General features: G+C 45.7%; 1 protein-coding gene across 1 annotated transcript in view; it reads left to right on the top strand.

Moving 5' to 3' along the window:
* The first annotated feature begins 15,439 nt into the window (after positions 1-15,439).
* GLCE (glucuronic acid epimerase) overlaps positions 15,440-23,882 on the top strand; it is a 37,011-nt gene continuing 28,568 nt past the window's right edge. The window contains exon 1 of the mRNA XM_056865849.1: positions 15,440-15,510. The gene's annotated coding sequence lies outside the window, so the exon portion shown is untranslated. The remainder of the gene's footprint in view (positions 15,511-23,882) is intronic.

A 23,882-nucleotide genomic window follows, 5' to 3' on the forward strand; every position in this document is an offset into this window, starting at 1 on the left:
TGCACCTGTTCATAAACCAACCTGGCCATGTGTATTTTAAGCTACCGTAAGCTTCTATTACTGCATGGTTCTCTGCCTGTGCCCCTTTCTTCAGCTGAAATGGAATGAGCTTTCCTCAAGCTAGCAAGATAGGAGAGTCGATGTGTGCACCCTGCTGTTCGCTGTCCCTTCCAGTTGGCAGGGAGCACATTTCAACTTTCACCAATACGTGTGAAGGGTGCATACAAAAAGTGCTCCTTGGAAGCCTTGTAGGATACAAAACAAGAGTAAGTATTGCTGTGCTGGATTAGATCAAAGAATGATCGGACAGATGTCCCAGGAAGTTTTGAAGGAAAACCTGCTGAAGATTGGCCCTCCTGTTTAGTACCCAAGCATGTGATATCCAGGTGTTTCCTGTCCATGTATGTGGAAGTTGAGTTTAGCTTATTTATTTTACTACTTTTTTATCCTTCTGTCCTCTTTGATGAGGACCCAGAGTGGCTTACATTGATCTTCTCACCTCCATTTTTTCTTCACAGCAACCCTGTGAGGTATGTTAGGCTTGAGACTGTGTGACTAGCCCAAGGTCACCCAGCAGGCTTCCACTGGCAGAGTGGGGATTTGAAATTGGATCTCCCGGATCCTGGACCAAGCACTGTAACCCATACGTGGGCTACACTGGTTAATTATTGTCTGTAATTCTTTCTCCAAGTCCTCTTTTTAAAAAAGCCATCTGTGCCGGCGGCTCTCAGAACATCCTCTGGCAGTGAGTTTCATAACTTAATGAGACGGTGCAGATAGCGGCAACTGACTCCAAGAGCCAGAGTAAGAAATTCATGCGTGTAAGTAAAAGTCCCGCTGCAGAGAAGTGATCACCTCATTGCAGATAACAGCAGCACAGAATTCAGACAACAGCTCTCACCGTGGAATTTGTCTGTACTTCTGATTTCTGCATATGTGAAACTGGGGATTGAAAGGGAGTCACAGGTTGAGTGACTCCCTTTCAAAATGCTTGGGACCAGAAGTGTTTCAGATTTTGGATTGTTTGGGATTTTGGAATATTTGCATATACATAATGAGATATCTTGGGGAAGGGATCCAAGTCTAAACATGAAATTCATTTATGTATCATATACACCTTATACACAAAGCCTGAAGGTCATTTTATACAATATTTTAAATTTGTGCATGAAACAAAGGGCAGGAAGACTCACAGTCACCAGCAAACTGTGTTTTGACTGCAACATGAGGTGTGGCGTTCAAGTCTTGGATTTTGGAGTATTTTGGTTTTCGGGTAAGGGATACTCAACCCTTATTACTAGATGTACTTCACTTCTTGTGTTGGCAGATGCTTTTTCTGTATTACAACTTTGGTGTGAATAACCAGGTGGAGTAAGATCAAAACTTCTCAAAAGCCCTGGGTTAGATCAAACAGGGAGGCTAATTTCTGGTCCTCCCATAGATCCCTAATTGATCACATAAGCATTTTTAAAGCATTAACTTCAGTTCACCTTGACCTGCGTAGCTCAGGCTAGCCTGGTTTCCTCAAATCTTGGAAGCTAAGAAATGTCGGCCCTGGTCAGTATTTAGAAGGGAGACCCTCAAGGAAGGCCAGGCCTCAAGGCAGAGGCAGGCGATGGCAGACCACCTCTACAAGACTTGGAAGCCCCACAAGGGTGGCCCATAAGTCAGCTGTGGCTTGACAGCAAAAACAACTTCAGTCCAATTTACACTAATTTCAAGAACAGATTAGCTAAATATTGAAATAATGAGTTCAACTTTTTACAGCTGATAAGAGTTGTCTCATTTGTGGGCTTCCTGGAGGCACCTGGTTGGCCCCTGTGTGGGCGGGCTGCTGGACTTGATGGACCTTCTTGGTCTGATCCAGCAGGGCCTTTCTTATGTTCTTATGTAGGAATTACATTTACGGCTTTCAGCTTTGGGGAGGGGCTGTGGCTCAGAGGTAGAGCATCTGCTTGGCATGCAGAAAGTCCCAGGTTCAATCCCCGGCATCTCCAGTTGAAAGGACCAGGCAGTAGGTGATGTGAAAGACCCCTGCCTGAGACCTTGGAGAGCCTCTGCCAGTCAGAGTAGACAATACTGATCTTGATGGACCGAGGGTCTGATTCAGTAGAAGGCAGCTTCATGTGTTCATGTGTTTAACTTATTCAGTTCTAGAAATGTAAGTAATTCACTAAATGGCTTCTCTATCTTTTATTCTGGAATGCTCCGGTGATCTTAACCATTTCAAAATTTTGTTTTTTAGGAGTTTTTTTAACAAAAAAGTAACAGTAATGATTTAACGAGCAACAGTCAGTTTTTGATAGGATGGTGTTGTACTAAGGTGGCTGCAGCGTAGTTCTAACAAAGTTATACCCAGTTATACCCTTGACTTCAGTGGCTTTAGAAAGCGGTAACTCTGTTTAGGATTGCTCTGTAAGTCTCGCTTACTGCAGTTAAAGCAGGCGGCCAGTAGGGGGAGCTTTGCTACCCCAACAGGTGCCGGGCAAGGGGGCAGAAAGCCCCCTCCCCCCTGTAACAAGAGACTCCCTCCTGAGAATTGAAATGGGTAAGCTGTCCCCCACACATGCCATTCTTGGCTTTGTGGGATTTTCGACCTGCGTGCCTGCCCTTCCTTTGGCCATGGACTCAATACAACCTTGAGCTAGCAGCTGTGCCCACAAATGCCCTCATTGTCTGCTGTGCTTTCTGTAGGGTAGAAATTGCTTTAATTTTTGTTCTGAAGTTAAAACCCTTTGCTGTGTTTTGTGCATGAGGGATTGTAGCAATACTTTGCCAATTAAGTATGCTCTGTACTGTACTCCTGGTAGGGACTGTGCCTCCTCACACTCCCTAGATCAGGTTTGTCAAACATATGGCCCAGGGGCCAGATCCAGCTCTTATTCGGCCCGCAAGGCAAGCACCACCCCTCCACTCTCAATCTGGGCTGCCAAGGCCCGATCAAGTGACATTTATGTCATATCTAGCCCATGTAACAAATGAGTTCTACACCCCTGACCTAGATGATCTGTAAATAGGTTGAAAATATTTACCTGTAGGATTCTATGAAATGCCTCTCAGGGAGGGGGCACGGCCTAAGTATTGAACATTGAATAGCTGCTCTATCACTGGTTATTCCTCTACAATAAAATTCCCTTTGGTTATTTTAGACGCAGTTGTAACAGCTACTGCAGTCTTTGGTTGAAGTGTTGCCAAGAGCTCATAGCTATGGCAGCTGCATTCCGGAGCAAATGAGGCTTGAATTTGTTTTGGTCCTGGGTGTGGTTCCAAGTAATTCCAGCTGTGGTGGTCCTCTTGCAGATGGGGGTGAACTGCTCTTGCGTCTTGGCAGCTGCAGTTCTGTGTCCAATTTGGGGTGAGAGATGCCCCCAAGTCTTCCTGGAATCGGGTAAGTTCAGTGCGTTCTTGGTGGGGTGGGGAGGTCCTTTGTGACGTCTTTCTGAGGCTAATCTGGTGATTCCCCACTTCCTCCTGAGCGGCTGCTGGTTCCTGTGTGGCTCTTGCCTCAGGCTCTTCAAGCCACAAGGTGATGTATGGAAAAAAGTCTAGATGGTGTCTTTGGAGGCTTGATCTAGGTCTCGGTTTATCCAGGTTTCACCCAGAAGCAAACGTTGGAGCTTGTGATAAAAAAATACTAAACGATTTAAAAAACTCTTGATTTTAGTATTGAAGATTAAATCTTTAAACAAAGTGTTGGCAACCAGCCCTCCTCCCATGAAAGCCATCTCAGGAACTGCATTGGTGACAATGCCTGTCATGCCACCATCTTAAGGACAGTCAGTGAACTCTTAGTCTAGCAACTAAGTCCCATGCTGGTGGTGTCACTTGGAAGCACGCCAGGCAAGGGGTCAGAAATAGGCAATGCTAAGGCAGGTCAGGGTAGGAGCAGGACTTATCCTGTCCCCTGCAACACTACAGTGAAAATGTTGGTGTAAGTTTAAGCACTCCCAGGGAGATCAGTGGAACAGAAAAAACCCTCTTCCCATCAATTGGCACAGTTATGGTGCAGTTTAAGATACCAAGAAAATCTGCAGCCAATCACATCACATCAGCGCATATGAACTCCAACAGGTCATGAAGAAAGGTACTGCCATAGCTTACATGTTTATGGGGAACTGTGGGATGCACTGAAAGCATTAGTTAGCTCACAAGGGGAGGACGGATTTTGCCCACCTAGGGCTTGTTCCCATGGTTCTAAACCATGATCTGAAACAGATGGCTAACCTTTGCTGGACATTTCCTGTGGTGCCGGTTCTCTGTGGCAGGCAGCTTTTCTCTTTGACTTGGCCATGCAAGCAAGCAGGATAGTGAATTCTGCCCTGGATCCACAAGAATCTGCATCCCTTGTTCAGAGCACATTTCCTTTCCTTACTACTGCCAAAAGAAGTTTGAATATTTGGGGCAACTCTTGGTCTCCTTGGGTAGGGCTTTCCATTGGTCACGGGCTTGGAGTGTCAGTACCCTAACGGTGAGCTTGCTTGTGCTTCCACCTGGCTGCTCTTCTCCCCCCCTCCCTGCGCCCGATGCCCATCACAGTATACTTATGCCTGATCCCAACCTTCTGTTCTGTGAATTTTTAAAAGAAAATCTTTTTGAGTTGTGAAATAAAATTAGATTGTGCCCAACTCTGGATCGCCCAGGCTAGCATGATCTTGGCATATCTCAGAAGCTAAGCAGGGTCACCCCTGGTTAGTATTTGGATGGGAGACCACTAAGGAAGTTCCATGGTTGCTATCCAGAGGAAGGCAATAGCATATGACTTGTGTATGTCTCTTGCCTTGACCTGGATTGTCCAGGCTAGCCTGAACTCATCAGATCTCAGAAGCTAAGCAGGGTCAGTCCTCGCTGGTACTTGGATGGGAGACCATCAGGGAAGTCCAGGGCTTCTTTGCAGAAGCAGGCCATGGCAAACCACCTCTGTTAGTTTCTTGCCTTGAAAACCCTGCTGGGTCGCCATAAGTCAACTGCAACTTGAGAGCACTTTACACGCACACAGAGAGAGAGAGAGAGAGAGAGAGAGAGCAAGCAAACATACTCATACTGATTCCAAATCATTTCCTGGAATTCGGGACAGAGTGTCCTGTTGAGACCTCCCTTTGGCCAGTGCTGGTTTGTTGTTCATTGTAGATTAGAAGCAAACAAAGTTCATGTTTTGTTGGCTCTTGCAATTCCCACCTTTCAGCCTGGCCTTTAATGCTCTTTGGGACCCAGGGGTGGCTGTCAGGCAGAGCAGCTGTGTGGAAGAGTTTCATAAGTGCATTTTGGTGCAGCTGGCCTTGGCTTCGGGGTGTCTACTTGGGCTTTCTGGGGATACAGATTTTGCTGCTTTCACACAAAGTGGAAGGCAGCTTCCTACTGCAGACCCTGTTTCGCTCACTCCTGATCCCTGGGCTTGCTAATGGATCTCTGGGGTCTCAAGCTCAGGGCTTCTGCAGCCCTCTCCTTTGAAGTGCTGGGGTGGTTGATGTGCAGAATGCCTGGTGTTTGCCCAACTGAGCATTTGAGAAGTGGGATAGAAACTCTTAGTCCCACATATTCAAGGGACCATCTCCTTCCAGACGTGCCAACTTCAGGCAGCCATCTGCTGGGTATCCCACCACTCAGGGCAGCCCATCTGGCATTGACCAGAGCCAGGGCCTTTTCCATCATGGCTCTGGCTCTGTGACATGGGTTCCCTGAAGAGGGGAAGGGCCCCTCCTTGGAGATCTTCAGGAGGTGATTCAAAGCCTGCTTTGGAGGGGGTTTGAACAGGCAGAGGGGAGAAGGGGGGGAGAGATTTGGGGTTTGCTATTTTATTTTTGAATTTAACTGGAAAGGTTTTTAACTATTATGGTCAGCAGCTTTGAACCTCACGAGGAAAGGAGGGACAGAAATGTTTCAATAAATAAAAGAATAAATAACTGAAAAGTCTGAAGCAATCTTATTTAGTCTCTTTTTGCCAAGCTTCCATTGTGCATCTCTACCCCCAGCTGTGCTGAGCTGGAGAGGCCGTGTGCTGGCAGAGGAAGCATTCCCAACTCCAGCCTCCGCACCTTCTTGTGAATTAGATCATAACTCGTTGGTTCTTGGCGGCTCGGCCAGTCGGCTCCCAGCTCCAGTGGGGTTTGTGAGGCTGCTTTCGCATCCAGCCCGGCTCGAGGGCTTGTCCTGTTGGCACAGTGATTAATGCACCGTGTGGATGGCGGCACATGCTGAATCCTAGGTGGCTGGGTAAAGTAGGTCAGTTATTTTTAAGTCATGATTATTTTATCAATGCTCCTTCATATGGGATAATGGGTTTTCTTGGAGGGAGGGGGAACACCCAGCAATTCTGCTGGAGATCAGCGTAGCAGAGCTGGCTTAAAATGGGGAAAGGGTGCCTCACTTCAGCCACGCGAGCATTTGGCTGTTATGACAGAGATGGGCATGGAATGTGAATAGAGTTACCCTTCAAAAGCGTCTAATGGTTTCCCATTGCCCCTCTTTGCTCCTGACGCTGTGGTGCTTAAAGTCTCCTAGCAGGCAGTGCTTCTGAGGCCTTTCCCTGTTGGCATGTCATAGAGGTGCGTTTCCACTTAAGATGCTTTGTGGCAGAGAATTTATTTAAAAGGCAGTGTTTTTAGGGAGCGTTCTTCGGGAATTTTTTTTTTTAATCCTCTTATCTGTTCAGCTCAGCAGAACAAGGGACTCATGGCGGTAATATTTTGGAAGGGTTCAGGAGTTGCTACAGGACCATGTTGCTTGGGGATGCTGGTAGCTGTTCCACATTGGGGCTGGGCTGGCAGCAGGCACCCCTCTTTTCCTCTCCATCCCCTTTCTGAGTCCAGACAGTTCTGACATTCACATTTAAAAGAGGCGTGGCTTAATGTTAACCGCCCCTTAATTAGAAGGGTTTGGTATGTTGCTTTTCTTCCTGGTGATGGGTTTGGCTCACTAGAGGAAACGGTGACTACTAATAACTGAACGCATAAATGCCTGCCTGTCATCAGGACTTGTGGTCTCCCTCTCCTCCTTTTGTTGCTTCTGGTAGTCATGATTATAGAGGAGGCGGTGGAGTTATGGAGTGTGGCTTCTGGGGGTCACAGGTAGGGCTTCTGTGCCCTGTTCTTCCCCACCCTTCCCGAGCTCGCCCTTTAATCCAACTGTAGAAATAAGGTAAGTAAATATTCTCTCCCTACTTTCCCCTTTGTGGCTACTGCCTGGTCCTTGCCAAAATAATCCAAACTTGATAACATCTTTTCTGCAATTAAACTGTATAGATAGGTAGAATTTTATTTTATTCAGGGCTTATAACTATGGGCAGTACTACTAGACCGAGAGATAGCTAGGCAGAATTATAGTACTGGCTCAAGGTATATTCATATCAAGCTGTTGATGCACAGTGCTTTGTTGGAGACTTTCAAGAAGGGCTTTGTGGCTTCTGGGAGGGAATATGCTCAGGCTGCATCTGTAAACTCTCTTTTCTTGCTGTCTGTGCAGTTTTAAAAGACCTGAATGTGCTGGACTTCTATGAAGTTCGGAAGATACCAACTCCTTGACTTCAGCAGGAGCCCTGCTGTTCTGCTAATGGTGCGTTGCTTTGGATTGCAAGTAATTAAAGAAGCAGTAGCCTGCTGAACTACTTACCTAATATTGGCAGTTTTAATCACCCAAGGCAAAGCCACAGGAGGAACGGCAGCGTCTAACTCGGGCTTGGCAAAGGTGAAACCCAGAAGGAATGCAGTGCAAGATTTCTTGATGCCGTGTGTTGCTGTTTGTTCAATTTATAACCAGCAAAATAATACAACCCATGGCCCATTAGCAGAACTTACACCAATAGTAGGTTGCCTGGGTTAAAACACTAATTAAAACCAAACAGTTTTGCTTGGGAGTTTGTTCCTGGATATTACAGGTCCAATCTTGATTTTCTGTGAGAGTCTATACAAGCCCTGCTGTATAGCTCCTTCTCACACATCATCCCAACAGATGCCACAGAAAGGGAGGAAGGCAACGGCCTTCTAGCAGCTAATAGGTGGGTATTAGCATATGGCCTACAGATAGCTAGTAGTCGTTGACAGGCCTGGCATGTTGGTCTGCAGTAGAACAGATTCAAGTCCAGTAGCACCTTGGGGACAAACATGATTTTTGGGATATGAGCTTTGAAGAGTTGTATCTGACGAAGGAGCTTTGACTCTCTGAAGCTCATACCCCCAAAATCTTGTTGGTCTTCAAGATGCTTCTGGACATGGATCTCTGTGTGTTAAGTGTCGTCAAGTTGCTTCAGATTCATGGCGACCCTATGAATCAATGTCCTCCAAATGTCCTATCTTTGACAGCCTTGCCCAGGTCTTGCAAATTGAGGGCTGTGGCTTCCTTTGTTGAGTCAATCCATCTCTTGTTGGGTCTTCTTTTCCTGCTTCCTTCAACTTTTCCTAGCCTGATTGTCTTTTCCAGTGACTCTTGTCTTCTCTTAATGTGAACAAAGTACGACAGCCTCAGTTTAGTCATTTTAGGTCAGTTCTAAGGTCAGTTCAGTCTTGATTTGATCTATAACCCACTGATTTGTTTTTTTGGCAGTCCACGGTATCTGTAACACTCTCCTCCAACACCACATTTCAAAGGAATGTTTTCTCAAATCTAGTTGCTCCCTTTTAAAGCCATCTGTGCCCATGGCCATCAGCACGTCTTGTGACAGCAGATGTTGGAAGTTGATCATGTATTGTGGAAGTCTCTCTGTATTATAGATGACCTTGAGTTCTAGCATTGTGGAAGGAGACTAGGTTTCCCCCCCCCCCCTCATGCAATAAGGAACAGTAATTTATAACATGTGGCACAAATTTGAGTTTTGGGTTCATGTTTAGTTGGATGGCAATATAAATTTTGTATGCTCAAGGTCCTAAGGCTCAATCTCTGACCAGGATCTCAAATAGAGACCAGTCCTTGACAGATAAGTATTCCTTGGCTCTGAGCCAGCCCCCATATTTAGGCCAGACTCCGTTTCAGCCTTCACAGTTTCATTTCTTAATGACCACATTTTCTAATTATTCTTACCATGATCTCATCCTAATCTCTTTGCCCAGTTTATTGTAATTTCATTAATACGGTAGCAAGTGTTGTGTATAAATAAATATCATCCCTGCAACAAAAAGCTAACCTCTAACTCCAGTTTAACCTCTCTCCAATTTCTTATAATTTCATTATTAATTTTAGGAAGCTCCATTTAACTGAATACTGGAGACAGTAGAGAAAACAACTGGCTAACAAACTAATTCATCTGTTGCCAATGAATGGTGTAAACTAAAGTTTACATATTTTTGGTATTTGAGTATAGATGCCTTCGTTTTCATGGATTAAAATTGCAGCTGTATCCAGTACTCGAGAGCTGCAAACTCCTGCACCCCGTGTTACCTTGGCGTATGTATCTTGAGTTTTGCCCTCTGAGAGGTAGAAGTTGATATGGGGGAAACAAATTTTGTTATAAACAAGAGTCTTTTTGAGAGAAACCGTCTCATACAGTCACAATAGTGACTGTCAGCATATTTGGATATCAAGCTAGACATAATATAGAAAATACTCTTTAATTTATCATCAATGAGCACATTGTGGCATATTAATCATTTTCAAAATTAAACAATAGGCAGGTCCTTGCATATAGGAATTATCTCACGGAATAATTTTCATACAATGCATTTTAAGTGAATAAAACATGCTCTTACAAAGAGTGGGGGGATGTTTGTTGTGTTCTCCAGAACTTTCCAGCTTTTCTGGGTGTCAATTGGATTTTAATGTTGAGATGCAATGGTTTTAAATTCTAATCTATTTTTGTATTGTATTGATTGTGTGGTTTTAATGGATGCTAGCTGCTCTGAGCCCGGCCTTGGCTGGGATAGAGAGCGGGATATAAGTCTAAATAAATAAATAAATAACCTGAAAAAATGTTATCAAACAGGAAAAGATCTCGCTGGGTAGCTGTGTCTGTCTGTAGCAGTAGAAAAGAGCAAGAGTCCAGCAGCACCGTGAGGTCTGTGGCTCACGGCCTGTAGAAACGGGGCTTGAGAGTTGTCGTTCAGCTTCTTGTGTGTGTTTTGCTTTGTCCATTATGACAATGGCTCGTCAGCTTGTTTTATTATAATATTTGGATCGGTCTTCAGGAACAGGTTCTGCACATCTCTATTTAGAGGGTTATTGTAAAGATAAAACTGAGGAAAGGAGAGCCGTGTGTTTTGAAATGTGAAGGCCCCGGAAAATAAACGGGGTTATCTAATGCTATAGACTGGCTTGTATTTAAAAAACAAAAAAACTCCACACTACATAGTTTGAGTAAAACTTGGTCTTAAAGCATTTCACTTATTCCAGAAGTATCATAGGATATTTTTTTCAGGTGCTGTCCAAAAATCTCCACTTTTTCCACTGGTTTTTTTCCTGGATGTTTCTATTTTCTTTTGTGGACCTCCACATTTCCATGGCTGTTGTCTCCGAATTCCCAGGGTCTGCTTGGAAGGCCTGATGCAAATCTGGCTTAGACCGTTGCCTGGATGGGGATGCTCCAGGTATTTCACTAAATGGAATTCAAAGGAAGAGATCCGGAATACATATCTTGTGGGCGGTATTAATGCTTTGGTTTCTCTCTCGCCATTGAGCCGTTTCAAAATAACTTAAAACACTAATTGTTTGTCAGGAGCAATAGCTATATGACATTGTTTGGTTATTTTAAATGAAGAATTGGAAATTCAAGATTCTTTTCCTGTTAGAATTTTTTTTTTGTCTCTGGCTTGTGATGGGAGGTAGAAGCAAACAGAAATATAACCTCAATGCCATGTTTAAAATTTATGACTTTTGAATTAGGGTGCTAATTAATTCATGTTTTTTGCTAGCAACTGAAGTGTTTGAAAAATCAAAGTGCTATTTCTAGAACTGTATACACTGTATTAAATACACATCTTTTTTTTAAAGGTCAGTTGTAAGATGAAATGGCTAGTGGCATATAGTGTTTTTTTGGTTGAGTAGCAGGCATGTCCGTGTCCCACCTTTTAAAAAAACAAAATAAAAAAACTTGATTAAAAGTCATTTCCCCTTCATCAGATTCATGCTGGGGAGAAGAATGGAGCTGGAGACGGTCTGTTCAGGGAAAGTGGATTTCTGGAAAGAGCCGTAATTTTGTTGTTGTTGTACTGATTAATGGGCAGTCTTTAGTATTGATCTCCAGTTTCCAGCACTTCTTGGAACTCCTCCCTGAAGTGGGAGGCGCGCCGTAAAACCTTTCTGGGGCAGCCACAAGCAAAAAGGTGCTCGGATCTGCACCAGCTCCTTGCCCTGCTTCAGCTGACTTTGGGGCCACTTCCTGCAGGCTCCTCCCCCCTCCCTCCCTCCCCCCCTCCCGCTCAGAGGCCTGGGGTCCTACTGCAGGGGTTGCCCCAGCCCTGGCTTTTCCTTCTGCATGCCAGCTAGAGCTGTGAATTAGTGCATGTTGTGCAGGGGACTGGTGGTGAGCAGAGGGCTCTGGGGACTCTTTCCTCTCTTCTCTTTTTTGCCCACGGGGAGAAAAGCAGCTAGGCAGGCAGTGAGAAGTGGACCTCCTGCTTCTGGTCAAGCCGGTGCTTTCCTGCAAAAGGAATCCATTCAGAGAGGAAAAAAACAGCACCACACAGCTACAAGGGAAGTGACATTTGCCTCAAAAGGCAGCATAAGCTGGGCTTCCTGGCCGCCGTCCTCTCCTGGAATGGATTCCGGGGTGTCTCCAGGGCAACGGGCTTCAGGGAGACCTTCTGCTCCTTTCAAATTGCTGCAGGACTAGTCTGCTCTCCCCCTCCCCAAGCTGGAGACCTTCTAGTTTAATAGCAGACAAGCTTGGCCACCCATTAGCGTTGGAGACCTGGGAAGCTGTTGGATTTCCTCGTGTATCCAGGCCTTGACTTGGCTGAGTGTCCTACCTGGACCTGATTGGGTCAGGTTAGTTCAGGTGACCTTTTGGCAGAAAGTGTTGAGGTTCATTGGAGCTTGCTAGTTTTGCTTGTTTACTGTCTGAACATTGGAGCTTGCTGAAGAGGCAGGCAATGGCAAACCATCTCCGAGTGTGAAAACCCTGTGGGGTCACCATAAATCAGCTGTGACTTGACAGCGTGCGCACACACACGCACACACAGTTTTGCCCTGGTCACATCTGAAGCTCATTACTTTCTGCTTGGTCATAAGGTTACCTTTTAGTAAATTCATTAGTTGAGTATCATGATAACTCTTCCATATAGATTCAGTGGCCTGCTTTGGGTCTGCATTGTTGAGACAGGAATTCTTTGGACTATGTCCTGGGGTTCCTGTTTTTAATAAGAAGAATGTAGAGGGACTGGTTGAGACATACATGAAACCCAGGCCCTACAAGATCAAGGAAAGAAATGGAATACCCTTCTGGTAGGGGAGCCATCTTGGATAGGTTACTATCCAGGCAGTTTGTGACTAGCTTCTCTTTTAGTAGGTTTTACTCATGAGTATGAAAGCCACCTTGATGTGGATGAACTAATTGGGTCCTGTCCATGCAGACTGGGTTTGGCACTGAACTTGAGTTGATAAAAGACAAGCAGGTGTTAACATCCATATGATTCAACATAAGCTAAAGTCTGTAGTCTTCTGACGTCATTGATGCTGTGACCTGTTATACAGCCCTACATCACACACTGAAAATCGTTGTCCTGGGCTTGCTCCTCTGAAATGATCCGTGTGTGTGTGCCTGAGCTGTTTCTGGGGGATCGTGCCCCAGCTCCATCTCGCAGACCTGAAACCTTTTCCAATAAAGTTTTTGCCTCCCAGTTAAAATGCCAGAGACCGGGTTACCCTTGGCATTAAGAGTTTGTGCATCATGATGTGAATTGAACCTCATCTAAAATCGGTGTCATAATTGGATTAGGACGGAGAAAATCTCCGCTTCCTTCTCCCAGTGGGGTGAAAATGGAATAGGGAGAATGAAGCTTGGCACAGAGGAATTGGGGTGTGGGGAGGTGGCGTGGGAAGGGAAAAGAGGGCGAGTGGTTGTGTTGTTCGGGGCTAGGGGGAGGCTGCTTAGTAGGAATTCAAATTGTTTTTCTGTTCCTGTCTGAAATGTTGATGGATGGGCAAATATTTGATTTAAGGCAGCTGATAATAACTTTGAAGGCCCATTGTCCTTCTGTTAAGACCTATTAGGGAAGACCATAAGTAGTAGCCGTCTACTTGAGAAATAACCCCTTCCGTGCTCATAAAGTAAAATGTCTAAGGAGCAGACCTTTGTAGGGCCTGGAGGCTGCCGCTTACTACACCAGTCTCTAAAGCTCCTCGAGCCTTCCATGGAGGCCTTTTTCTTCAGTCCTAAACAATCACCATGTAGTGACTTCTACCTGTCGTTTTCCTGGGAAAGTGGCAGATGCGCCCTTCTGCCTTGGTGGCCTCTTTGTCTGAAACTGAATCCAGCGACTTGGAGCCTAGGAGAGCTGTGGTCGAGGGGCTGGCTCATCACTCTGGCATGTGCTGCTGATTCTCCTGATCACTAAATCCGGTCCCTGGAACTGATTGGTCGTCTTCTGCAAAGAGATGGAGACGGCAGGGAGAGGAGTGTGTTAACTCCAACCCCGTGAGATACCGAGGCTTGTATTTGTATAACTCTGCAGAATGCAGGAGCTTCTGGTGGAAGGTTGATCTTGGGACTGATCTTGTAAGTGACGGTCTCAGATAAGCTTTGGAACTGCTGGAAATTAGGGATTCTTGAAGGTACAGGAGCATGAATAAACGTTTTTGTAAGGGGTTGTATCTATTTAAAAATATCCGTTGTGTTTGAGAATTGTTGGGAAATGTTAATAATATTACAGTATGTGAGTAGTTGCTGAAATCTGGCTCGCTTCCTCTCCTCTTCCTCCCCTTCAAGCTGGATGACTGCTGGGGAAAAACGGAGTGTTGGTTCTTTGTCTCCTTCCCTTCCCCGAATTAAAAGAAAATGCTGTGAAAAGGCAGCTTTTTTATAACTGTATCTTTAAGAGCTGTGGAAGAAAACCTGACAACTTAATGGTGTGTGATTCACTAATAAAGATGCCTGTGTGGGTATGTTTAATCCTTTAAAGAGGAGAAAAGAGAACTTCACTTATCAGTATTCAAAAAGCGAGGCACAGACTTAAATCTGTGCAAAGGCTCAGAGGCTGAAGAAATTCACTGACTGTCTTGCAGAAGGATTCTGACAGGCCTGTCGCCTCTTTTGCAGCGTAAGTTCTGAATTATTAAAGCTGCCTTTGTTTATTAAATTGAGCCCCTAACAAGAGGGATATTGGAGAATGGTAGACCTGGGTCCTATTAGGCATCATATTTAATGACCCTTTTAAAGAAATCTGAATCTTGTTGTAAATACAAGACGCATTTAGTCAAAATGAGAAATTCTCTGCGTGCAGATTGAAGAATTCTGCAGAGTAATCTGGCCTCCTGGAGAGGGTGGGCAGGGTGGAAGAAGGCTGGAAATTCTTGTTGGAAAATCCTTTCAAAGACACTACCCTCCTTTAAAAAAAGACTTTTTGGTGGGCGTTTTAATAGAAGAGGTTTTTGTTAATTTTGTGTGTGTGTTGGAATTGAAGTGCCTAATAAGTGCCACTGTGCAAAGCTCTAGCAGGTCTCAAGTATAAAAACAACCCAAATATAATTCAGAATAGGAAGGTATGCAGCTTCCTCCTCCATTTTTTCTGTTTCATAATCAGTAAGTGCCAAAATGATGATGATTAACTATTTTGAGATTAAAAGCTTGTTTTGTAGCTGTCTGCTGTTCTGAATCTTTCTTGCTGTTTATCTGTGTCTCACTGTTGCATCCAAGCATTGTACAAGCCTCTTTTCACAGTGATACTGACGTACCAAACAGTCCACACACACACACAACCCTATGTCTGGCCTTCATGAGAAATATGCATGTGGAGGAAAATCTTACCTGGCGCCTTTATAGGTAGAGGAAGAATGTCTCTTGGGACCTGATTAAAAAAACAACCAAACCCGAACCCACCACAAAGTAAAACTTGCAGGCTACTCCAGATCTAGAAAGCTGAGGAAATTAGAAGAGACGAGCGAATGCCGGGACATCCTGGCAGTGTGGTTGTTTGGTGCTTTGCTCTTTTAAATCTCCTTGTCTAGGGCAGAGGCTCTCAAGTGGAACTCTGTAGTGGTTTGCTTAAAGCAGGAATCCCATAAATGCGGGGGTGGATTTGACTTCAGCTTCTTCCCAAATGTTTAATGAAACCCGTGCCTCTTATGACACCGCCGGGCAGCTGTCGGGATTAACTCTTCAATTAGGTAGGATTGTGGCGGGCCAAGCAGATTAAACTCTTGCAGACGCCTGGAGGAAATGACATTGATGTTCTCTCGATCCTTTTTTGAGTCTCTGTGTCAAGTCTTTAAATTTATCGGCAGGGCTGCCTTTCGGAGCAGGAGCTGTTGCACGCAGCAGAACACGACTCGAGGGGTCTTAATTATCTTTATTTTTATCCTCCAGGTGGTTGTTTGAAGTTGAGCTTGGATTGTGAGATGCATTAGCGTTTAGAGGCCTCCTTTTGACTTAAGGTAAGTCTCAATCAGATCGGTATCTGAACGTCTGTTGCCGCCAGACAGGAAAAGGTCGGGGTTTGAACGCATGCAGTGGGTTTTTGTCCTTGAAATAGTTAACAATTGTTCCATTTTCAGGACTTCCCAGCTGCGCAGGACCTTAGCCTGGTTTATGTGGAAGGTGTGCTGGTAACTGGCCCAGAGAAGTGAGGAAAGGAGGACTGCTTCTCTTGGGGTCTGAACGTGCCTGATTACACTTTGGGTTATAGATACGTGATGGTTTCACCTCCGCCTCTGGTAGCTGAGAGTCCATTTTATCTGAAATGTAATCTTCCTGTTTCCTCAATAAGCAGGCTCATTGCGGGGGGTGGGGCATGATTGAAAAAGAAAAACCTTCTTTGGAAGAGTTGTTGCAGTGGTTCCCAACCTGTGTTTTCTGGGGGGTTGCCATGTTATTTTCGCCTGCCTCTCCCCGCCCCCCACCCCCGTTTTGCGAGTTGTCTACGGGAAACGTCCTTCCCCCCCACCTACCGTGCATCCCCCCCCCCCAGTCTGGTGCTCCGGCTGTCCCCGGTGCTGGAGCAAGCACAAGCTGCTGCTGATGCACCGCCCACCCGTGACCTCACTGCAGAGACAGAGGAGGAGGAGGAGGGAAAAAAGTTACCGCGACTGAGACGGCTGCGGCAGCAGCAATCGTAGTGGCGCACGGGCACGAACCCGCCAGAAGCGCGCGCCCGGCCGAGCCCTCCGCGCGACAGTCCCCGCCCACTGTCTGGGTAGGCATCTGGCTGGCGCTGGCTGGGAATGTGTGTATGGTGTATTTTTAAACACGCAGGAGAAATGTATATACTGAGTCTGTACACACATGCTCATTCGATAAATAAAAACTGCTGGAGGTTTTAAAGCAGAGGCTAGATGGCCATCTGTCAGCAATGCTGATTCTATGACCTCTTGGCAAGGAACAGACTACCGGTAAATGTTGAGGATGACAAACGTGGCTTGGGTCGCAGGTTACTTGACAATTGTAAAAGGGGGTCGCGACTCGAAAAAGGTTGGGAACCACTGTTTTAGCGGGTAGCTTTGTTGGTCTGCAGTAGAACAGCTAAATTCGAGGCCAGTAGCACCTTTGAGGCCAATCAGGTTTTTTGGGGTATAAGTTTTCAAGAGTCAAAGCTCCCTGAGTCTCCAAGGTGCTACTGGAATCGAATCTTGCTGTTCTTTTTGAGAGCTGTCTTGGTTCAAAGTGCTAAGTGATGAAACCCAAGATCAAGGTAAGCAGCAGTTCCTAGTACCCTGCAGCATGCAATTATCCTGTGGGTTATTTCTCTCTCTGTCTTGGAACCATTCTTGAGCAAGGCATGAATATACTTGTTCAGTTTTTTAACTGTAACCAGGGCTTGTTATTTCATCACGTGGAACATTGATGATTTCGGACGATTGTTGCATGGAAATAATTTGAGGGTTTTAGACGCTGCCAAACCTTTGGGAGGGTCATTTTCTGTAAAAGCAACCTGGTTTGGCAATGCCTTAATGTTTGAGATCTCTGTTTAACTCTGTGGGAAAGAGCATTCTAAATCGTCTGGGAAGCCAACATAAAGCAAGACTGGTGTGTTTGACGTGTCAGTTCAGTTCCCTCGCACATTGACAGTTTAATAGAAATGCAGCTTTGGTAGAAGACTAAGATTGACATACTCTTCATTCTTATTTCCTATTGAACTATAACTTTCAATTTATCATCCTTTTTTTTTTTAAGTATCACTACAACCAGGAATGAAGGAATGGTTTTTTTTGGGTGTTTTTTTTTTGCTTAATTTGGTATTCAGAATGAGTACTCTGCGAGATTCTAGGCAACTGCCGCCAACATTTTCAATTTTAAAATGTTCCTCCTTTTTAATTTTTAAGTAAGGAAAAGTGTGACACAGTTCCCTTTAGAGCTTGACTAAAACAGACAGAAAAGAACATGATTTCTTGCAAAACTGCTTACAAAACCTTGTGGTTTCCTACTGCTCAAGCCATTTCTGGAATTTTTTCTCTCAGTGCTTGTTACTATTTTGCTTCTGAAGCTCAGGGGAACTAGATTTATCAGATGGCCAAAACTGATCAGACCTGGCTATTGGTAGATTTTTTTAAATTAACCTGCAAGTTTTTTAAAAATGGTAAATATGTTTGCACTTTACAGGGCAACACTTTTTCAGCTGTGTTTTTAAACATACACATCAGGGGCACTTTGGCATTCTGATTATGGAGCCTTTGCAAGTTTTCAGTTCTCGGTTGGAACGTTGGCATTTTTTAAGCATAGAAGTGTTTGCAGATGTGAATTGCATGGATAAAATGAAATTAAACGGCAGGAAGACTAATGACAGCCTAGCGAGCATTAATATTCTGGCATTATACATATTGAGAAGCAGGTGAGATTGAATCCCACAGAGGGAAAGCACTCTTATTCATCGGCTTCTGTTTTGGCACATCCCTTTTTAAAAAATGATGTATGGTGTTGCACGTTGCTGTAAAGGAACTTCTGAAAATCATTTTGCTTTCACAAGGACTGTATTGCAGACTTTGATTGCCCTGAGTTTAGTACCCGGGGTGGGAGGATACTGAGCAGATGAGTGATGATTGGGAACATCAGTGTTTTTTGTACCTTATTTTTGGCAGTCATGAATTATTCATCTCCTCCCCCCCCCCCCCGAACTGATTGCTATATTTGCAGCCTTTAATATATTTTAAATGACAACGGATTGGATAATATGGTGAAGGGAGACATTTGGGCTGCTGAGAAATAGTCCACCGAGCACGTGGCAACAATAGATTAACTGGATCTGGAAAGTGTGCGTGTGTGTTGATGCACAAGGGCGTGTGGATATTGCACTTAAAATTGGTTGGTCTCTAGGCAAGCAAGCTAGGTGCCTTTGGCTCACAGGATGGGGATAACCAACTGCCAGACTTCCTGGGCTCTACAAGGGGTGTCTCCTGCAAGGAGAGCAGGCTCTTCTTCCGTGCCAGTTGCCTTCTCCTTTCAGGAAGGGGACAGGCGACCTGCAGGAATCTCTCTTGGGGATCCCAGATTAAAGGGGCAGCATCAGATTCTCTGGCCCTCTCCCACGGGGTACCCAAATGGCAAATGTCACATGCTCCCTAAGGATATTGTGGAGTGCTACAGACACCATGCAGTGCTCCCAAGGGATGGGGAGAGATGCTTTAAAGTTCCAGAGGATGAGAAAAACAAACTGTCCTGATGCAAAACATAAAAGGCACCAAAAATCTGAGCCTTTCCAGCAACTTCAGTCTTCTCCCATGTGGCAAGGAGGGACCTGTGAGCAGAGGTTTTCAGCCCAGGCGGTAAGCATTTTAGAAGAAGGGCTAACTGAAGCTGGCATGAATGGCTTCTTTCGTAGCAGATTCCAGCCTTGAGTCTCTTCCATTCTGTGCCAGGACAAAGGCTGTATCCATCTTCATTCAGTGCAGTCTAATGGCTCAAGCGATGGCACGTAGGTGATGCATCCAAAGCAAACCTCTCTGGGGAGTGCCTTAAGGAGGTTCTTGTTGACAGCTCAGGCATAAGAAGAGCCCTGCTGGATCAGACCAGTGGCCTGTCTAGTCCACCGGCCTGCCTAACACAGCAGCCAACCAGTTCCTCTGGATGTCCAACAACAGGGCATAGATTCCAAGCCCTCCCCTGAGGTTGCCTCCTGGCATTGGGATTCAGAGATTGATTGCCTCTGAAGATGGTGGCACAGAAAAGGCCCTTCCCTCAGCCTTGAGGAAGGAGGACAAGAGGCCCAAGGAGGGTCCGATTATTCCGTCACTCTTCCAAGCCTCAGTTCAATCGGTGTGAGATTTTAGGCCAAGTAGACCAACCCGCATTTCCCAAAAAGCCTGGTCCATCTCCACCTTCCCCAGGCCCTTCCAAAGAAGCCTGCAGGAGAAGCAGGTTCTGGTCAACCACTGCTCTCCACTGGAGAGAAGGAAGAGTTAGTGCGGCACTGAAGGTTGGACAGGGGTGCCATCAGGAGTTGACTGCAGCAACTTTTGGAAATGCTAACGACTGCAGTCATTTGGAGACTTCTCATCACATGGGGCTTTATTCCCAGGTTGTGGCTAAGGAAATAAGGTTATGTGCTAACTAATGGTTGTTTGCACAACTGTTTGACCACTGGAGGAAAAGTGGTTATGACTCTTCTACCTCAAATCTGGGTCACGTGATGAGCTTATTTGGGTCTTTAATTCCTTGTGGTGTGCCATTTGGTAGTCTACTATCACTGAGAAACCTGAACTTTATTTGCTTAGTCTTATTTCGGAGGGGGTTCATGTACAAATTCCTACACAGCCATGTAGGAGAGATTTGAGGCTAATTCACATAATAGAACAAAGGAGGTATAACTGTACTACTACAGTCTGTGTGTCTGGTGAGAGGGGATGGATTAACAGACCAAATATAAAAATCTCTGCCCAGACAGAATCGGCATTTTAAAGAGAGAGCCTGGAACTCTTCTCTCTGACATTGGAGCATGATTTCAATGGCGGACAAGAGCTTCCCAAGGCAATGTTGCACGTACCCCCAGAGTCTTGTCGAAGCCAGCCCCTCAGCCACTATGCGTGCAATGCTCCCGTGCCCAAAGGCCCCTAGCCTGGGCATGCTTTCCATTGGGGTGCAACTGCTGCATATGGAGCGGCCCAGTTTAAACAAGACGTCTGGGCATGCGCAGTGTTGCTTGGGTGCATGGTTCCTGCCCACCAGCACCAAGTTAAACTGGGCCTTAGTTTTCCATGTTTGGATGGTTTTGTAATATGTAGATAAGAGTCTCTGTTCAGATGATTTTCCACATGGTTCAGTCCAGACACAGTTTGTTTGCCACAGAAACGAGGGGCTGTTCTGTGAGCTCAGCTTCCGTCATCTGGGACTGCTGGTTGCTCTTAGCTCTTACGTACTTCTGCTTTTTGGCATGTCTGCTGCTTTCTTCTATTGCTCTGTTAAATTTCATTCTCCCCACCCCCAAGGCTTACAGAATGTTCTGTGAAAACAATTTAGAACTCAATTACTTAATTCCCCTCCCCTTTGGCATAAAAAAATGAAGCATAAGCAATGCCATTGCGAAATGGTTGGAAAAGAAGAGTGGCTGGAAACTTCCACGTGGCCTTGATTCAGCGGTTCCCACGTGAGGGCCTGCCTGGATTTCCTTGCTTTATCTGTCCCCCCTGCAGTTCTTTGTGAAGTGCTGGGTCACCATATTTCAGGGCCTTGCTATGGGGGAAGAACTGCATTACTGGCATACGAAACACACCGGTATTTTGGCGGGTGAAATTCATGTGCTGGTAAGGGGCACATACCTATAAAACAACCCTGGCCTGTGAAGTGCTGCAGTCAAGGAACACTGCGCTGCCTTCCTTCAAGACTTTGAAGTGCCTGGGGCATCTTTTTGGGAGAGGGGCACCTCCTAAGAATGGAGCAGGTAAAAATCCTGGGCGTTGGCATGCTTGTTCACATTTCACAAGATTAGCCCACGACAGTGTTGGCTAGCCATTCTGCCCACGCAAGGTGGAATTAAGGCTGGGGGAAACAGAAGGCAGCTTTTAAGGCCTGGACACTGTTGCCAGGCTTTGAGTTCAGCTGATCATATCGCCAAGGGGTTCCTGTTCCTTCTCAAAGGAAAAGTAGGACATACGTTTTTTAAAAATTCTTATTCTCATCATCATAATTTATTTATTACAGTCAAAGACCAGTTTATACAAAAAGAGATATCATAATAATTAAAACAGAATGTCTGATATTTGGTAAAATAGTCTATTTAACATAAAAATCATTTTAGCAGCTTCTTCTGCCTTATTGCACATGCCCTAGCACAGAATCTCGCAACCTGATAGGTAATATCTTTAACAGAATCTTCTAATAATAGAGTGGTATAGCGAATTCTGTCTCTATCTGGGAAGCTAGTCAAAATTGGATCAATGAGCATTTTGCGTATGTCTTGATAAAATGGGCAGTGTAATAGCACATTTTCAACAGTTTCCACCATTCCAGATTGGCATGGACAGAGGCGGAATTCGTAAGGGAGGCTGGCATACCTTCCGTCAAGAAGAGCAGATGGAAGGGCATTATTCTCACACACTTACCCTCCCCCAACTGCTTGGAATCCTGTCTCTTTGAAATCTGGGCCCGATAACTTCTCAAATGGAAATAATTTTTGCCTTTGTACATTTAGAGTCACCTGCCACCTACTGAAGAGGTGGCAGTGGTGTTAGTTTCAAGGATATGCTTGTTGGGTATTTTCTCTTTGCACAGTTTGTATGCAGTCAGTTTTTTCCCCTAGAAGTTCATACAGACTAATTTATTCTGCTCACACATCCCTAAGGCTTTGAAGCTGCCTGCCCCTTTTGGCACAGCTAGCTTGTTTTGTTGATGTTCTCTTGGGAATGAGCAAAGTGCAGACCGAGACAACTGGTCACTGGGCTTTGAGGTGATGTGCTCTGAGGAAGTCCCGGAAGGGATTGTCCCTTTGGGAACACTTGCAGTGGGACTCTGAACTACAAACAGCTTATTGGAATAAAATGTATTAAGGCTGTCAAAACAATAGAAGTCATGGAAGATCTGCAGGACAAAAGGCTCTAGTCCTTCCTGTATCCCCAACTGGCTTTTGGATGGTGCAGCTGTTTATAATCCAGTGATTAAAAAAGCTAATGCTCTCTTGGGGTGCATCAACAGAGGCATAACAGCTAAATCGCAAGATGTCATAGTTCCACTGTACACAGCATTGGTCAGGCCACACCTGGAGTATTGTGTGCAGTTCTGGAGGCCCCACTTCAAAAAGGATGTGGACAGAATGGAGCGGGTGCAGAGGAGAGCGACGAGGATGATCAGGGGCCTGGAGACCAAGCCCTATGAGGAAAGGCTGAGGGACTTGGGAATGTTCAGTCCGGAGAAGAGGAGGTTGATGGGGGGACAGGATTGCTCTCTTGAAGTCTTTGAAGGGCTGTCACTTAGAGGAGGGCAGGGAACTGTTCCTGATGGCAGCAGAAGATGGGTTTAAATTGCAGGTAGAGAAGTACTGGATGGATACCGTATATACTCGCGTATAAGCCGAGTTTTTCAGCCCAAAAAAAGGGCTGAAAAAAGCCAACTCGGCTTATACGCGGGTCAATACGGTAGGCGAGGGGAGGGGGGAGAGAGGGGGAACTTACCGCCGCCGCCATCCAGCACGCCTTCTCTGCGGCCTGGGAGAGGCCAGCAAGGCCTGCCTTAGCGCAGGCAGGCCCCCCCCCGCCCCCCGCCCCCCGCGCCTTTTCTGCAGCCTGGGAGAGGCCAGCGGGGCCTGCCTGAGCTTTTGATCTGGTTTCTTCCACCAGGCTTAGAAAGCTGTAGTTGGTAGTGTAAGATTAAAATCAGGCTTAGATCATGCGTACGAGGAGACCTGGGTTAGAGAAGACGGCCATCTAAATCTTGGTGGGTGAACAGTCCCGGAAAGCTGAAGCGGGGGCTTGGGTCCCTCTTGTGCCTCTGAGGAGTTTATCTTCGGCAAGCAGTTGGGCACCAAAGTGAGTGGAATTCTTTTCTGCTGCACCAGAGTCGCAGTGGGAACCACTGGGTGTGCCGGGGATCCAGCGAGCGCTGCTCCCAGGCATGTCCGTATGCGCTTGTGCTGAGGTTGTGTCCCCGACTCTGTTCCAGCATGCCTGGACCCTGCCCTCTTGGCCACTTGGCAGCTGATCAGAGTACCTTCCAGGAGTTATTCCTGGAAACAGCCCTCTGGAGCCTCATAGCTTTGCATATGTGGCTGGCACGTATGTCTAAATGGTGAGGCAAACCTGTGCTGCGTTGGCTGTCGTAGCGATAAAATTTTTAATTATAAAGCCCTTCAAACTGTGGAACATGAGAAACTCGAGCAAGATTTCTGATGTTGCCCTCTTGCCAATATGCTCATTTTATTGCGGAATAGGGGCTGATTGAATATGTTTATCACTTTCGTCTTCTGCTATCTGCAAGTGAGCCGCCTCTGAACTACAAACAGGTAGTTTGGGATGAAGAGTATTAAAGGTGTCAGAACAGCAGAAGTCACAGAAGCTCGCAGTAGAGGAGGGCAAAATTCACTCGTTCTCCCTGCATCTTTGCAAGTGGGATCCAGGGTAAAGAACCAGGGCCCGACGTCCACCTGGTTGCTGCAGATGCAGTGTCATTTTTGCATGTCTGGCATCTTGGAGATGGATCACGATGGGTAGCCGTGATAGTCTGTCACTAGCAGTAGAAAAGAGTAGGAGTCCAGTAGCACCTTAAAGACAGGGTGTGTGAGCTTTTCTGGCAGGGTGTATGAGCTTTCGTGAGCCACATTCTTCCTAATGTCTAGATGGAAACTCTTTTGATTTAAGTTTAACGGGTTGGTTCTGGTCCGACGTTCTGG

This window comes from Euleptes europaea, chromosome 20, assembly GCF_029931775.1.
Source record: "Euleptes europaea isolate rEulEur1 chromosome 20, rEulEur1.hap1, whole genome shotgun sequence".
Taxonomy (NCBI): domain Eukaryota; kingdom Metazoa; phylum Chordata; class Lepidosauria; order Squamata; family Sphaerodactylidae; genus Euleptes; species Euleptes europaea.